Source organism: Artemia franciscana, chromosome 18 (genome assembly GCF_032884065.1).
Source record: "Artemia franciscana chromosome 18, ASM3288406v1, whole genome shotgun sequence".
Classification (NCBI taxonomy): Eukaryota; Metazoa; Arthropoda; class Branchiopoda; order Anostraca; family Artemiidae; genus Artemia; species Artemia franciscana.
The window spans coordinates 15,273,409-15,288,876 of record NC_088880.1 but is presented as its reverse complement, the minus strand read 5'-3'; the positions used below and the strand labels follow the sequence as shown (position 1 = coordinate 15,288,876).

General features: G+C 37.1%; 1 protein-coding gene and 1 long non-coding RNA gene across 4 annotated transcripts in view; one reads left to right on the top strand and one right to left on the bottom strand.

Moving 5' to 3' along the window:
* Nucleotides 1–15,468, top strand: part of LOC136038665 (uncharacterized) — a 206,537-nt gene that overhangs the window by 55,526 nt on the left and 135,543 nt on the right. The gene's annotated exons all lie outside the window — the stretch shown is intronic.
* The window catches only part of LOC136038669 (uncharacterized), a 58,458-nt gene that overhangs the window by 25,391 nt on the left and 17,599 nt on the right, over nucleotides 1–15,468 (bottom strand). The window contains exon 2 of the long non-coding RNA XR_010620264.1: nucleotides 1,970–2,056. This is a non-coding gene — a long non-coding RNA (uncharacterized LOC136038669). The remainder of the gene's footprint in view (nucleotides 1–1,969; nucleotides 2,057–15,468) is intronic.

Below are 15,468 nucleotides of genomic sequence, written 5' to 3'. Positions count from 1 at the left end.
ACCAATGTAGTACCTGGTAGAAGATCTGGGTCAAGTGCCCCGTTGATGAATAGGCTAAAGGATGCTAGAGCGTTTTCAATGAATGACCGGGTATGAAGCCGATCTGGCGACTATTAAAAAATCCTTTTTTTTCAAGTAAATGATAAAGTAGTCTTTGGAAGGGTTTTCCAAAAACTTTTGAAAAACAGATAATATTGATATGGGTTGGAAGTTCAATAGATCGTCCTGAGGGCCATATTTATGGAGAGGGATTAATCTTGCTTTTTTTAGTATCGAAGGAAAAACACCCCTTCTTAGAGACAAGTTTACCAAACAAGTTAATGGCTCTATGATAGAAGGGAGGACTGCTTTCAGGGCTATCGTGTGTATCCGGTCAAATCCAGATACGTATGTGCCTTTCAAGATCTTTACAATTAGTTCTACTTAAGTTGATGTCACAGGAATTATTTTCATTGATTTCATGCATGCTGAGCTAAGGTAATGCTTGCATGGTTTCTGGGGACATCTCACAGAATTAGATGTAATTCCTCCTATCCCTGCGAAAAATGTACTGAGTTCTCTTTCAACCTGAGTGGGTTCCGTAACAGCCTCTCCTTTGATAAAAAGTCTGGAAGGCAATTCTGCTCTCTTATAATTTGGTCACAAAACCGAATTAATAACCTTCCGGACTCTCCGTCCATATTTCTCACTTTCCGATGGTTTGTTATTCACATAATCTCTCTTTGCTTTTTTCAGAACTGAATATAGGCATTTCTTATACGTCTCATATCTCTCTAGGTTTTCTCGATTTGGGTGGTTTCTGTAATTTGCCCATCCCTTGTTTTTCTTATTTATGCACATTAGTAAGCTTTCGGTAACCCATGGACATATTGGTGTGTTTTTTTTCCACGGTTTCTGGTTTCTCTTTAAAACATCATGTTTTATATGTAGCTACAAACGCATTGTGGAAAGTTTCAAAATCATTGTTCACATCTTCTTTTGCTAGGACACTGTCCTAAGAAAAATTTTTAACTCTTCTTTTAACAGTTTGAACAGTTTAAGATTCTCCTCTTTGAGAAATTGCTTGTAGATGCTGGTTAGTTTTTACGAGCGGAGTTGACATCCTCGCTGTGTTGAAGATAGTGTGCATTAGAAAGTGAGCAGATGTGTCGCTAGTGATGACTGATACCATCGCCGGACATAATGTAAGAAAAAATGTTGTCAATCAGTGAATTTGTATTTTCTGTTACTCTGGTAGTTGAAGGGTAAAGATTAGATCCTGACATAATAGTGAGAAGATCCACTGAGTTGTTTGTTAGAGGAAAGGCTAGATTGATTTTAAAATCACACATGATGATTACATCTTGGTTCTGGTTTCCTATCAGCTGTAAAATCTGAGTTAGTATATCCATAAAAGCAGAAAAAGAACCTGATGGTGAACGATATATTTCTCCAATCAATGTCTTTGTCTTAGAAGGCCCGTATAGCTCAAGGAAAAGTGATCCAAAAATGCCTTCCACATTCCGGCTCAGTTGGTTGTTAAGCATATTCATTCCTCGCATAAATAGCCAATTCTCGTCTGCTAGCTTCTTTCCTATGTAGAAACTTTGGTGTATAGCCTGGGATATCTAGGAGGCTATCCCTTGGTCCCGTAAAGAATATCTCACACAATCCAATTATATTGGGTTGCAGTAGTTGGCACATTAAAGTTAGTTCCATAAACGACGAACATAATTCTTTACAGTTCAGTTGAAGCACCAAGAACTGAGAGTCAGAGTGTCCCTTCGTCAAGTCTATTAAATCAACATATTTGCTTATAGGAAGTTTACTTTTATCAAATAACGGCATATCATTTTCATTACTTATTTTTTCATCAAAAATTTTCTCCAAATCCAAAAAAGAATTCTCTAATTGTTTTAACCGTTTATAATTTTGTGGTAATGAAGAAGTGATAAGCCCCCGGGATGAACGATAGGAACTCATTACTTACCTAATTATTTCCAGGGGACAAGGCTATATTTTGGAGTGAAACAAAAGCCATGAGAAATCCGCACACCCGTAGGAAATTTTTTGAACCCTGGAAGAGAAAAACGAAACAAATAAAATGGAATAACTTGGATAATTGGACGTATGAAGGAGGGGAATATAAAATACAACAAAAAATTAAGGAAGGCTTGAGAGCTTAATCAACTTCTGACGCTGGCAAGGATGAGGGAAATTAAACATAAAAATGTAATCAATCGGTAAACAACTTATACTGACAAAAGTTATGAAAGAAAGGAACAAACACAATTATGACCACGGGTTGGATAGTTGGCATTTTAAGTGGGTCAAAGCATTCATCTAGGTACTTCGTCCACTGTGAATTCATCCAACTGTGAATTAGACTATTTAACATCCAATCACATTCTGACGCCTCGTTGGACAAGACGAGTTTCTGCAACTTCCTCAGCTGTCACTTTAGATGTTTTTAGCTTGTACCCTAATGACAAAAGTTCCTTTCTTCTTTTACCAAGCTCCGCGGGTAGGTCCGTCGATATACTGAGCCCTGTCTTCTTAAGTTTTCCACACTCCTTCGTGATCACCGACCGGTCGAAGCCATCTTGGCTTACAAAAATATGCTCTACAACTTTTTTCGCTGTGTCCCACTTCGGAGGCTCAGACCACTCTCTGGTTCTGGTTGACTAGATCTCTTTGAAATACGATAAATGGTACTCATACGTATCTGGTTAGCGTTTGATACTTCAAGCTTAGCCTAAAAAAAGGAGGCCAGAGTCTGGCAAAATTTTTCTGAGCCTTGCGAAGCTTCAATTCCGTGTATAATGATATTTTTTCTTGCATATAGTTCTGATCGCAAAGTAGAAGTCTTCACATGGACGAGCTCAGTCTTGAGCAATTTATTTTCTGCTCTGAGTAGTTTATTTTCAGTCTGTAACTTCGAAATTAACTGTGGCATTTCGTCCATTCTCCGGTCAAAATGCTCTTTTGTCACTGCCATTACTAATTTCTGACGATAATGCCGCTTTACCTGTCTTATGTACTAAAACATCATCACGCGAAACTTACTCACAAGGGTCCAGTTTTATAATAAAACCAGTTATTACTAGGGCCCGCTTTTATCAAATACAAATCTGAAATCTCATCCAATCAAGCTTGATCTTAGCGAGAACCACACCGCATGAATGCTCAGCGATAAGTCATGAAAAGCCTAATTAAAAATACTTAATCGGTTTGATGCAATCTATTTTCTCTTTAGTTTCAGTTTATTTTCACCAAGTGTGGTATTAAACCCTTGCAAGGGAAAGAGGTTGTAATTCCAAGAAAAAACATGTGCTCCCAAAATAGTCCCTTAATAAATTTGCATTTAGATAAGCTCTTTGAATTCATCGACGTTAAATATGCATTTTTTTTTCTTTTATGGAAATATGGATTCTTGAAATGTTGTATCTAAGAATTTATCTCAAGTGAATGGATGCAAAATAGTAAGAAATTATGATGTTAGCTGATCAAACAGTTCGTGGCAACGAACTGTAGTAAGAAGCGACCCGGCTCAATAGTAACCAAAACTCTAAAAAATGGAATTTTGATACCAATACTTACATAAAAAGAATCGCGTTTTAATGCTGATTTTAAATGTAAGTTTCATCAAGTTTAGTCTTACCCATCAAAAGTTACAAGCCTGAGAAAATGTGCTTTATTTTAGAAAATAGGGGGAAACACCCCCTAAAAGTCATAGAAATCACACCATCAGATTCAGCCTATCAGAGAACCCTATTGTAGAAGTTTCAAGCTCCTATCTACAAAAATGTGGAATTTTTTATTTGTTGCCAGAAGGCATGGATGCGTGTTTATTTGTTTGTTTGTTTGTTTTTTTTCCCAGGGTGGTCGTGTCGACCCAGTGGTCCTAGAATGTTGCAAGAGGGTTCATTCTAACGGAAATGAAAAGTTCTAGTACCCTTTTTAAGTGACCAAAAAATTGGAGGGCACCTAGGCCTCCTCCCACGCTAATTATTTTACAAAAGATTTCTTACTGTTTTAGCGACCCGGCTCAATAGTAACCAAAACTCTAAATAATGAAATTTTGATACCAATAGCTACATCAAAAGAGTCGAATTTTAATGCTGATTTCAAATATATAAGTTTCATCAAGTTTAGTCGTGCTTATCAAAAGTTACGAGCCTGAGAAAATTTACCTTATTTTAGAAAATAGGGGAAAACATCTCCCAAAAGTCATAGAATTTTAACGAAAATCACACCATCAGATTCAGCGTATCAGAGAACCCTACTGTAGAAAATTCAAGCTCCTATCTACAAAAATGTGGAATTTTGTATTTTTTGCCAGAAGGCAGATCACGGATGCGTGTTTATTTGTTTGTTTGTTTGTTTGTTTGTTGTTTTTTTTTCCCAGGGGTGATCGTATCAACCCAGTGGTCCTAGAATCTTGCGAGAGGGCTCATTCTAACGGAAATGAAAAGTTCTAGTGCCCTTTTTAAGTGACCAAAAAAATTGGAGGGCACCTACGCCCCCTCCCACGCTAATTATTTTCCCAAAGTCAACGGATCAAAATTCTGAGATAGCCATTTTATTCAGCGTAGTCGAAAAACCTTATAACTATGTCTTTGGGAGCGACTTACTCCCTCACAGTCCCCGTGGGAGGGGCTACAAGTTACAAACTTTGTCCAGTGCTTACATATAGTAATGGTTATTGGGAAGTGTACAGACGTTTTCAGGGGGATTTTTTGGTTGAGGGAGGGGTTGACAAGAGGGAGATATGTTGGGGGAACTTTCCATCGAGGAATTTGTCATGGAGGAAGAAAATTTCCATGAAGGGAGCGCAGGATCTTCTAGCATTATTTAAAAAAACAATGAAACAAAAATATGAAAAGTTTTTTCAATTGGAAGTAAGGAGCAGCATTAAAACTTAAAACGAACAGAAATTATTACGCATATGAGGGGCTCAACTCCTCCTAATAACTTGCTCTTTACGCTAAATTATTTTTAGTGATTTCAACTATTTACTCTACGGCTTTTGTGATTCAGGGGTTATTCTTATGAATTGGGACAAAATTTTATCTTTAGTGTAAAGAGCGAGGTACTAACGAGGGGGTGAACCCCTCATATATGTAATAAAAACATGAGATTACAAAAGTTCGTTACGTAAGCCAATTTACAAGTTACGTTTATCTTTTACTAATAAAAACATTTAAAAAAAATGAAAAGTTCTAGTTGCCTTTTTAAGTAACCAAAAAATCCCAGGGCAACTAGGCTTCCTCCACCGTTCCCTTTTTTCTCAAAATCATTCGATCAAAACTATGAGAAAGCCATTTAGCCAAACAAAAATAAACTTGCAAATTTCGTGTTAATTATTCCTCTGCGGAGAGCCAAAATCAAAACATGCATTGATTCAAAAACGTTCAGAAATTAAATAAAAAAAAACAAGTTTTTTTTAGCTGAAAGTAAGGAGCGACATTCAAACTTAAAACAAACAGAAATTACTTCGTATATGAAAGGGGCTGCTTCCTCATCAACGCCCCGCTCTTTGCGCTAAGTTTTTACTGTTTTAAAAAGCAGAATTGAGAGAAAGAGTCAAACTTTAGCGTAAAGAGCGGGGCGTTGATGAGGAAGCAGTCCCTTTCATATACGAAGTAATTTCTATTCGTTTTAAGTTTTAATTTCGCTCCTTACTTTTAGCTAAAAAAAAAATTGTTTTTTTTTAATAGAGATTCAGGCGATTTAAGAATAGATCAGTCGTATTTCGGTTTTCTCAAAAGAGAAGCCGAGACTTTTGTAATCCCTAAAATAAACCTTAAACCCTTTCCCTAATCTTATAATCAAATACGTCATCAACCCCTTAGGTCTCAAAGGGTACCCGCAAGAAATGCGATGGTTAAAATCAGGAATCAGGTGACCTAGGTCTCCTATTTATTTAATTGCTGCTTCGTTTGTTTGAGTGAATGGATTTTTTTCTTTTATTTCTCAGTTGTTCGTTAGTATCCGTCAATGGCAGTTCATATTTGTTTGGATTTTGTACAATCGCGGATATTGGCGAATAATTCACTTTATTGTTGTTAGGTATTTGATTTTAACTCTTTTAATTTTGGTCCTTTATTGTTTTAAATAAAAAAAAACAAGTGTTTTTTAACTGAAAGTAAGGACAACATATCCCCCTCTTCTCAATAACTCCCCCCACCAACCAAAAAATCCCTCTGAATACGTCTGAACACTTCCCAATAATCATTACTATATGTAAGCACAGGTCAAAGTTTGTAACTTGTAGCCCCTCTCACGGGAACTGAGGGAGAGTAAGTCGTCCTCAAAGACATAGTTATAAGGTTTTTCGACTATGCTGAATAAAATGGCTATCTCAGAATTTTGATCCGATGACTTTGGGAAAATGATTAGCGTGGGAGGGGGCCTAGGTGCCCTCCAATTTTTTGGTCACTTAAAAAGGGCACTAGAACATTTTATTTCCGTTAGAATGAACCCTCTTGCAACATTCTAGGACCACTGGGTCGACACGATCACCTGGGAAAAAAAAAACAAACAAACAAATAAACACGCATCCGTGATCTGCCTTCTGGCAAAAAATACAAAATTCCACATTTTTGTAGATAGGAGCTTGAAACTTCTACAGTATGGTTCTCTGATACGCTGAATCTGATGGTGTGATTATGACTTTTAGGGGGTGTTTCCCCCTATTTTCTAAAATAAGGCAAATTTTCTCAAGCTCGTAACTGTTGATGGGTAAGACTAAAGTTGATTAAACTTATATATTTAAAATCAGCACTAAAGTGTGATTCTTTTGATGTAGCTATTGCTAACAAAATTTTTTATTGAGTAGTGGTTACTATTGAGCCGGGTCGCTCCTTACTACAGCTCGTTACCACGAACTGTTTGATTTTATTTAATTTTTTGGCGGTTTTTTCCTTTGGTTTTGTTGTACTTTCCCCTTTTGCTTTTTGGTTTTTGCTTTTTCCTTGATCATATTATTTTGTCCGCGCTGAAGAAGGAGGCGGTTGTTCTCTGGAAATATTCGCTTTCTGTGTTTCCTTCAGTATTTTCATTTGGCCTTTAATAGCCCCATATTTGATTGTTTTCTTTCTTCATGTTATGGCAGGCTAATATAGTTTAAAAATTATTTTAATATATTCAATTGTCAGAGAAATCCCCTCTGTTCCATTTTTACTGCCATAAAAATGGAAATATTCATAGTCTTTTCGTTAATTGTGTTTCTAAAATAAATAATACCACCCAAAAATATTCAGAAAATTGCAGTGAGTTCACAATATCGACCATCAAAGGTCTAAATGTTAATTTAAACCCTAACAGACTTTGACTTATCCTGTGTTTCGTAGAAAAGGCCCTAAGAATCCCTCTGTTTATGGAAAAACTGGAAAATTATTCATCTAAGATTTGACCGTAATAGTTATATCTTAACCTACCGAGGAAGGCGACACAACTATACAAACAGCCCCGAAACCCCTACCTGCTTCCAAGAATTTTGGATTTTTTTTTACACCTCCAGCTCTAAAATATAGCTAGGTGAAATTTTGGGGAATAATGACGGGGATCCTGAAATAAATCCAAAGAAATTGGCTATTGAGCATTGGCTATTGAGGAAATCTGCAGTATATTAGTTACTCTGCAATGTACCAGCGCTACTAATACTACTGTGGCTACAATTTCGACAAGTTACAACTGCACTATGACTAGAGCGACTGTAACAAATTGTGACTGCGAACACTTCTATGTGTGACTACTTTCAGGAAATATTGAGGAGGATGTTGAACATAAAAAAAAAATACGCTATCTGCATGCTGATTGTCAAAAGGGTGAGTCAGCAATATCTCTGTAACAGCTGAGGGTATTAAGTTGAAACTTTCACGCTAAGTTGAAAAGTGTTCGAAGGACAAAATACTCCTTGTCTATTTTAGATGTCTAGCCACCCCCAACTCAGATCTAAATCCCGAAATAACCACTTTACTCAAAATACTCAAAAGGACTAATAACTATGCCTCCATTTGAAAGGGATGTAAACTATGCAATCTGCTCATTGTTCACACAAAACATTTATCATTTGGAAGGGGGAAGGGCAGTTTAATCCTTGGTTTGTCAGAAAAGACTAAGGGTATTAAGTTGAAACTTTTGAGAATGCTGAGGGGTATGTTTAACTAAATCAAAGACCACCGGGCACCGAAACTTTCAGGACCGCTGTTGCTACTGCTGCTGTTACTGCAAATCCAACTGCTTGCAGCTTCGAATATGACTCTGACTGCTTGCAACTGCTATTCCTCATGGACACGGCTTTGACAACTTAAATTTGTAACTGCGACTACCTATGACTTTTACTACTTGTAACTGTAATTTATTCTGACTGCAAATACTAGGGAATCCGACTACTTGTGGCTGTGACTGTGACTAGCGGTACATGAGAAAGTGACTATGACTACTGCCGACTATGACTTCTGGTCACTCTGACTAGTTAAAACTGTAAAATTTGCGACCATGACTACTTGCAACTATGAAAAATTTTGAATGTGGCTATTTAAGATTGCAAATATTTGTGATTGTGACTACTTTTGACTGTGACCGCAACTGCTTATGACTGCATGAATGCAAGTTGTTAATATCAATGCAACTTTATTGCTAATGGAACTACTTGCCACTGTCACTACTTGCATATACTACTGTTATTACTTGCGACTGTGACTCTTACTGCTAGTAGTGCTACTAATACTGTGAATGTGACTTACTACTGTGAAATACTACTACAAATTTTACTATTAAAACAGGAGTTGTTGAAATAAATCAAAATAGTTTAACTGTATACTGATTGTCAAAATGGAAAAAGGGCATCCATGTTGTCAAAAGGGCTTGACTGTAATATCACAAAAATGGCTTGGTTTATTGAGTTGAAAATCCATGGAAATGTTGATGGGGATATCACACTAAATAAAGAGACACTGGATGTATACAACTCATCAAAAAGTTTATCTGGGCGTATCTATGTTTATCTCAGGAACTGTCACGGGTATTTAGTTGAAACTTTCACGGGATGTTAAGAGAGATGTTGAGCAAAAATTAAATGACGATATATGGATCCAGGTTGTCCAAACGGCATTACTTTAATATTTCAAAAACAGTTAGGGAAGGGTATCGAGTTGAAACATTCAGAGAATTTTGGAGGGGATGTTGAACTTAAAGATACTATGAACATCCTAGTTATCAATGGGATCCCTCAGTTTTAATCTTACTGTCAGGCATCTGGCTTCCTTTGCTACCTTACCACTTGTTGTGGTTGTTTCGGACGTTCTTGGTCTCGTGTACTTTTCTTTTGCTCCATCCGAATTCCTTTACTACCTTGTGACTTGGTCTAGTCTCTTTCCAACTTTATCGGTCTCCTATACCCTCCTTTTGCGCCAAATGAAATCCTCTTCTATATTGCAACTAGGTCTAGTCTTTTTCCAACGTTCTTTGCCTCCCCTCCCCTCATTTTACTGTCTTCCATATTCCCTTAATATCTTATTAGTTGTCATGGTCTTTTCTCAAGTTTTTGGGTCTCCTCCAAAGTCTCTTAGGATGTTCTAACTTTCATAGCCCTATTTCAACGCTCATGCTGTCTTCCAATCCCTTTTAGTCCAGCTCTTACTTTTTGCAAAAATAAGTATTTTGGCTAAAAAAAGTCCAAGTTTTCAGGTCTTGACTTAGCTTTCGAAATAAAAGAAATAAAAGAAAAAAATTGTCACAATTTACTCATTAAAACTAAGCTATTCCTGATCTTAGTAAAAAAAAAAAAAAAAAAAAAAAACACACAGAAAAATCAGGCAGAGAGGAGTGTGCTCACTTTGGTTAAAAACATGTTCTACCCCGTCAAATCTTGATTTCTTGGGTAAAGGCTCTTTCATTTGGCTCAAAATTCTGATGTTACTAATATATAGTTCATGTACTGGTTTCTTTAATAAATTCTTTTAGAAATATTAGTGACTTTTGTTTTGTCCTAATCTTCTTATTTGAGAAAATATTTACACCATTGAAAAAGACCGTATGAGGGGGAGAGCTGGCGTTGATTTCAAAGTCAATTGCTCATTGGCGCAATTTACCTGTGGTTAGAAGATAAGCGACAATGAGAATCCTCCCGAATGTATAGAAGCCTATGTATAGGCTTCCTTCTGTCGAACTATTTAAGCTTGTCCTTAAAATTCTTTACAGGAAGTCGAACTTTAGAATGAATTTAGCAGGTTTTAATTGCTGGCATTAAACGTTGGTTTTCAATCCACTAGACCAAGTAAACGAATAGAAACAGTCTCTCACTAAGGATCTCTGTATTCTATTCGATTGTATATACGATTGCAGCCTCAATGGAAGAACAATTTATTCCTATGCACAAGAAATACACCCGTGTTGAATTACCTAAAGCCAATATTGAACTGATTAAAGCAAAACAAAAGCATGGAGAGACTACAAAAGCAATCGACAAAGTAACGACCGAGAGAAAACATTCAAGAGGCTCTTCAACAGGGTTCGGAAAGCAACAAGAAGAGAAGGAAAGCTTAGAGAACGTAAATTAGCTTTCTCCTTGAAAGAAAACCCAAAACGTTTCTGGAAACACGTGAACAGCAAAAGGAAAAACAAAAGTGGAGTCTCGTCTCTTTACGATCCCGTGAAACAAAAGCTGGTACACGACCCCACGGACAAGGCAAATACTCTCAACAGCCAGTTCTCTTCTGTTTTTACTCAGGAACCTGAGAACGAAGACCACTTTAGCCGCGAGTAACCATTTCAGGGTCTAAGCGACTCGATAAGACCGATAGAGATCAACCATAGCGATGTTCTCAAGAAACTCAGAGAATTAACCCAAGCAAGTCCACAGGCCCAGACAATCTACATCCAAAACTGCTCAAAAAACTTGCAACGGTAATAACAGAGCCACTAGCCTACATTTACAGAAAGTCTCTTGAACTCGGTGAGCTTCCCGCTATTTGGAAAAAAGCTATTGTCGTCCCAATATCCAAAGGTGGGAAACGAGAAGACCCATCAAACTACAAAGCGATAAGCCTCACTTGTATCACGTGTAAAGTACTTGAGTCTCTTGTTGCAGACCACACCCTAGAACACTTAAAACGAGAAAAAATACTTACCGAAAAGCAGTTTGGTTTTCTTAAGGAACGATCTGCAGAAATCCAACTGCTTTGTGCCACAGATGATTGGAAGAAAAATATCGACAAGGGGTTCCAGATTGATCTCATATACTTGGATCTCAAGAAAGCCTTTGACAAAGTTCCGCATAAGCATCTCGTTCAGAAGCTCAGGAAATACGGTCTCTCCTCATCCGGGTCCTCATCCAGTCTTCTTCAATGGATTACGGACTTCTTAACTGGCAGAAAGCAAGTTGTGTGCGTAGAAGGTTGTCTCAGCAATACCGAAGAGGAAGCTCTTAGCGGAGTACCCCAGGGGTCAATCCTCGGCCCCCTTCTATTTAATTTCTACATCAACGACCTAGTTTAGGGCATCGAATCTGAAATCCTTCTCTACGCGGACGACACAAAGCTCTATCGTGTCATCTCGTCATGTGAAGACATTCACCACCTGCAGGTGGATCTCCATCGAATCGATGACTGGATGAAGAAGTGGATCATGGAAATCCGTACCCAGAAAAGTCATATCCTCATTCTGGGTCCATAAAACTTCTCGTCCTCATACTCTCTTGGCTCTGCTGCACTCACTCTTAGTAAAGAAGAAAGAGACCTAGGCATCTTAGTGAATTCTGAACTGAACTTCAGTAGCCACTAGGAAGCTGTCCTCAAGAAGGCTTCCAAAGTTGCTCGTATGATCAGAAGAAACTTCTCGTGCGAGAACGACAAAATGCTTGCTACGCTCTATAAGTCCCTTGTCAGCCCGATCCTTGAGTATGGACATTGTTCTACAAGACCATACTACAACAAGGACATAGATGCTCTTGAAAATGTTCAGAGGAGGATAACTAAATTCTCTCCCAGGTTACGCTTCCTTCCCTACGAAGAGCGGCTTAGAAAGCTTGAAATCCCAACCCTCGCTTATAGATTCCATCGTGGTGATCTTATTGAAATGTACAAGCTCTGCAATGGAGCCTATGATAACATACCAGCCCAGAGAATCGTGCAGTTCAATAAAAATCATCTCCGAGGACATCAGTACAAAGTGAGTACGGAACGCTTTTACAAGGACATTGGACGCTCGGCAACCAAGTGGTTCAGCATTGGAACAACTTACCAGAAAGAGTAATCTGCTCCACAAACCTACTGGCATTCAAGAAGGAAGTTGATGAATATTATTCAAGTGAAATTTTCTCCTTGTGCAAATTTAGAAGAAATGCAAGTTAAGATTTTTGTTTTGTAGAGGCTTAACGGTCTGCCATTAAATTTGCGAATATATTTATTTATTTATTTAAAGGAAATTGAATTATGTCCCAGGGACTGGGTCTCGAAAATAGAAAATGTTATTATTAATAGAAAGAAAATAGTACCCCAAGACCGTGTCGAAGGGATTTAGAGGATTTTATGTTTATTAAAGGTTTTTAACCCCCCCCCCTGAAAAATTATTTTGTATCCCTTCCCTCGAAACATATGTTCACACCCGATAACATATGTTAACACCCGACATTTTTTTTTAACTCCGAACTCTTTCGGTAAAAATAAAAATTTATAATAATTAAGCCCTTTGAAACACTTGTAGTCCATTTCAAATCTTTGAACTATGAGTTATGCTCTCCAAAGGTTGTGCTTTAAGTTACTCTCTTTTCATTTTTACCTCTCAATTACCAAAATTCTAAATCCTCAGTTGTACTACAGGTTTTATGGTAAGAATCAAATCAGACGTCTTCGTTTACGAGCGAGCAAACACATTTACTATTTTTGAAAAGTCAATTGTTTTCAAACATTTTGGGCAGTGTAAAGACTGACCCGAGCCACTAATAATCGAGACGATAAAAACACGGACTTTTATAACAATTAAATAAAAAAACAATTTTTTTTAACTGAAAGTAAGGAGCAACATTAAACCTTAAAACGAACAGAAATTACCCCGTATATGAAAGGGGCTTTTCTTCTTCAACACCCTGCTCTTTACGCTAAAGGTTTTTACTGTTTTAAGAGGTAGAGTTAAGAGAAAGAATCAAATTTTAGCGTTAAGAGCGGGGCGTTGAAGAGAAAAAGCCCCTTTCATATACGGAGTAATTTCATATAAGGAAGTATGCGCATATTGCCTTTTCGTCAGTTGTACATCCCCCTCATCATGTCCTGAAAGTTTCCACTTAATATTCTTAAGCCATTCATAAAATTAAAAATACCTTTTCGATCTGAATGTTTCTATTTCTCATAATACCAGAAAAAAACTTTATAACCGAGATTACCGAAAAAAATGAATTTAATTCAAAGAAGATGCGTGCAGTATACTGATATGCTGCAGTATTGAACTAGCTCTCCAAGGGATTACACCTGTTTGAACTTTTGAATTGTTTGAACTTGATTACTTAGCCATGAATTAATTCAGTGACTACAGAAATTGTACAATCTGATACTTGAATTTATCACACAATCAGATTTTTGGCGTTTTGAATTGAGAAAATTAGATACGATAGCCAAGTGTGGTGTGTAGAGAAAATTGGATATAATTTGTCTGCGCGTTAATTACGCTGTTTAGTGTAGAGCAGGATTAGTAGTTGGGCCGACCTCGCACAGTTTGGACTGATTGTTCACTTGAATACATTAGTGAGGCTCGGCCCTCACGGAAAGATGTTTGTTTCACTTTATAATCTTTCATTTACTAGGCATGAATCCTGCGAACATTAAAATCAGTGATTTATTCCTAGCCAAATTTGCGGGCTCTCCCCTCAGGCCAATTCGAATCCTAGAGGTAATGACGACGAATACTGGAGATTGCAAATTTGCTATTTTTTGCTACGGCAAAAAAAAGGGGCTGTTCCCTCTTCAACGCCCTGCTCTTTGCGCTAAAGTTTGACTCTTTCTTTCAACTCTAATTTTTAAAACAGTAAAAACTTTAGCGTAAAAAGTAGGGCTTTGAAGAGGGAACAGCCCCTTTCATATACGGGGTAATTTCTGTTCGTTTTAAGTTTTAATGTTGCTCCTTACTTTCAGTTATAAAAACTTGTTTTTTTTATTTAATTTCTGAATGTTTTTAGTTTATCCTTGTTTTGATTTCGGCTCTCCGCAGATGAATAATTAAGGCGAAATTTGCATATTTATTTATTTGGCTAAATGGATTTCCCATAGCTTTGATCGAATGATTTTGAGAAAAAAGGAGGGGGAGGAGGCCCAGTTGCCCTCCAATTTTTTGGGTACTTAAAAAGGCAACTAGAACTTTTAGTTTTTTACGAACGTTTTCATTAGTAAAAGATATATGCAACTTACGAATTAGCTTACGTAACAAACTTCTATATTCGTACGTTTTTATTATGTATATGAGAGGGTTAACCCACTCGTCAATGCCTCGCTCTTTACACTAAAGCGTAAATTTTGTCCCCTGAATCACAAAGGCCGTAGAATAAATAGTTAAAATTACTAAAAATGCTTTAGCGTAAAGACTGAGGTATTAGGAGGAGTTGAACCCCTTACATGCGTAATATTTTCTGTTCGTTTTTATTTCTAATGCTACTCCTTTCTTTCAGTTGAAAAAAACTTTTGCATATTTATTTTTACATTGTTTTTTTTTAAATAATGCTAGAAAATGCTGCGCCCCCTTTATGGAAATATTCTTCCCCCTGTGACAAATCCCTCCTTGGAAAGTATCCCCCACATAACTCCCTCTCCTCAACCCCCTCCCAACCAAAAAATCCCCCTGAAAACGTCTCTACACTCCCCAAAAACCACTACTATATGCAAACACTGGTCAAAATTTGTAACTTGCAGCCCCTCCCACGGGGACTGTGGGTGAGTAAGTCGTCCCCAAAGACAGAAATTATTATTAAAGATTAGATGAAACCGAAAATAAACAAAAATTAAATAAACAATCATAGCAAACAAACGTACAACAGGCACTAATATAAATAAATAAATATTTAAACGGGTAAAACTTTAATTGCATGTTCAAATCGAGCTTAAAACAAACAAAAATCATTACAAATAAGAGTTTGGGTACTGCCCTTAAGGCCTAGCCAAAGTCCAAAAATTTAACTCCCTTGTCAATTCTTTTTCTTAGGCAGCAATTCGGTCAAATACAATGGTATCAGTTTTCTTCGTTGCTTCAACCAAACAAACATAAGAAGTTTGAACTTAAGGGGTTTCTCACTCAAAATTACGATTAGGTGCAGGTTATCTTTAACAATTCTTCTTGTAATTATTTATACAATATAATTTTTTATATGTATGGATTAACCGGCAGTTTTATGTTTGCACGCTACTTATTCTCTGAACTCTGTTTAAACAGATTTCAACTAATTAATACTTGACTGAATCACTCCTGAACAATCCGAGTGGTTAGTCCCTAGGTGTAATT